We start from the raw sequence: 2,500 nt of genomic DNA on the forward strand, positions 1-2,500 counted from the left end.
GTTAGGAAAAAGGTTTAAATGATATTTGGAGAGGTTTTTCGGGTGTTTAGAGGCTATTTATGCTATGTAACGAGTATTTGCTTATATACTTGCTTATATACTTAGGTCAACAATTTATAGCAAAAATGTGTTCCAGCCAAGTTCTTTTAGACGCTCTTTCGAATGGCAACATTCCCGATTGAAAATGGCGACCTACCAAAATCCGCACTTTGCTTCCCCGTCCATATAGAGGTGAGTATTTGACTTTGCTTCCGTCAGAGTCAAGGAAACACATTGAAAATGGAATCAGCATACAAGAAAACCTAGTTTGGGATAGGTTTTGTGCCTTCCGTGGTATTATAACCATAGAACTGCTCCTGAGGGGGGTAGGGTAGGCCCACCAAAAAGTGCACTTCTGGTTAGGTCGCTAATTTCTAAAATAAATGTGTCCCAACCAAGTTTTTTTGGACGCTCTTTCGAATGGCAACATTCCTGATTGAAAATGCCGACCTACCAAAATCCGCACTTTGCTTCCCCGTCCATATAGGGGTGAGTATTTGGCTTTGCTTTCGTCAGAGTCAAGGAAACACATTGAAAATGGAATCAGCATACAAGAAAACCTAGTTTGGGATAGGTTTTGTGCCTTCCGTGGTATTATAACCATAGAACTGCTCCTGAGGGGGGTAGGGTAGGCCCACCAAAAAGTGCACTTCTGGTTAGGTCGCTAATTTCTAAAATAAATGTGTCCCAACCAAGTTTTTTTGGACGCTCTTTCGAATGGCAACATTCCTGATTGAAAATGCCGACCTACCAAAATCCGCACTTTGCTTCCCCGTCCATATAGGGGTGAGTATTTGGCTTTGCCTTTGTCAGACTCAAGTAAAAGCATTTAAAATGGAGTCAGCATACAAGAAAACCTAGATTGGGATAGTTTTTCTGCCTACCGTGGGATCATAACCATAGAACTGCCCCTGAGGGAGGTAGGGTTAGGGTTAGCGTTAGGGTTAACGTTGGGGTTAGGATTGAAGACAGAAGATTGGTGATGTCAGGAGGACCTTCTTAAAACAAACAGAAATACACTTATTAGGGGACTAGGGCCAGTGGACTCAAAAATGTCTTTCGTAGCAGTCTCCTATAAGAGTATTTTTCTCTGATTTAGGTGACTCCTCCTCACACCACCATTTTTCTTAGTCGAAAGACCTCTTCACAGCACGACTTTCCTGATGGATTTCTATGTAACTGCTCGTGCTGAGAGGTGTGTCGAAAGTTGATCATGTTCCCGTAAAATCTGAGGTCTCCACTGTCTAGCGAGGTACTTACAGTGAATATAGTGAATTTTTCAAAAATTGGAGAATTCTGACTTTTGCGATGAATTTTAATGTAATTGGTCGTGCTGAGAGGCGTGTTAAAATTTGAACATGTTCCCGTAAAATCTGAGGTGAGAATTAGTGAGGTACTTACAGTGCGTATAGTGACAAATCTTTAAAAGCGTGAAATTATGGGATGTTGTGGCTTCAATGGGTTTTTAAGATGTCACCAGTCATTTGGCATGACTTACAAACGATTTGGCTGGTTGTGGGTTCGATTTTCAAAATTTCATTTTTTTCGCGTTTTTATTTTCTGTCTACCATATCATGCAGTCTCCTTATTAGCGTTTGGGGGTTATAGTGTGGGCAGGTTGGTCGCAAAGGTTCCGAGAGGAGCTGGCTAGTAAACCCTGTCCCTTATGTTCCACGGCGGCAAGGCGGAGAAATAGAGGGCAGAATTGACTAACGGGCAAGGAAAGTTGGGCTTGTAGCTTTCCTTTCGAAGGAGGGAAAAGATGATGCCCGAAAGCATTGTCACTGTAGTGGCAGGCAGAGTGTAGATGGAAGTTGTGTACGCTAGCCTTTGGCTAATGATAGAGACAAAAGAGCAGGAGGATATTTTCCTTCGCAGAAGCACTTTTCTTGCCTTCCTTCAGCTCGCTTGGCGAGTCTGACAGGTATGCCTGAACTGTGCACGGGTCCAGTTGTGAGAAAGACGTGGCAAACAAGACGGGGTTTCCCTTGACCGAGGGACCGTGTGGTCCGTTTGGCTCATGGGTTCCCCCCGTGGAGGCAAAATCTAAGAAAGCTTGCTCTCCCTCTGCGGAGGGGGGCCGCTTAGCAAGGAACTTCTGTTCCCTGCGGTGGATAGTTACCTGGTTGATCCTGCCAGTAGTCATATGCTTGTCTCAAAGATTAAGCCATGCATGTCTAAGTATAAGCACTTGTACTGTGAAACTGCGAATGGCTCATTAAATCAGTTATCGTTTATTTGATTGTACCATTACTACTTGGATAACCGTAGTAATTCTAGAGCTAATACATGCGAAAAGTCCCGACTTCTGGAAGGGATGTATTTATTAGATTAAAAACCAATGCGGGTTCTGCCCGGTCATTTGGTGATTCATAGTAACTGATCGAATCGCACGGCCTTGCGCTGGCGATGTTTCATTCAAATTTCTGCCCTATCAACTGTCGATGGTAAGGTAGTGGCT

The 2,500-nt window shown here is 43.6% G+C and overlaps 1 non-coding gene across 1 annotated transcript in view; it reads left to right on the forward strand.

Moving 5' to 3' along the window:
* The first annotated feature begins 2,158 nt into the window (after positions 1 to 2,158).
* Positions 2,159 to 2,500, forward strand: part of LOC146447191 (small subunit ribosomal RNA) — a 1,800-nt gene continuing 1,458 nt past the window's right edge. The window contains exon 1 of the ribosomal RNA XR_014862070.1: positions 2,159 to 2,500. This exon is cut by the window's right edge and continues 1,458 nt beyond it. This is a non-coding gene — a ribosomal RNA (small subunit ribosomal RNA).

This window comes from Pavona decussata, unplaced genomic scaffold (assembly GCF_977016875.1).
Source record: "Pavona decussata unplaced genomic scaffold, jaPavDecu1.1 SCAFFOLD_2649, whole genome shotgun sequence".
NCBI classification, from domain to species: Eukaryota; Metazoa; Cnidaria; class Anthozoa; order Scleractinia; family Agariciidae; genus Pavona; species Pavona decussata.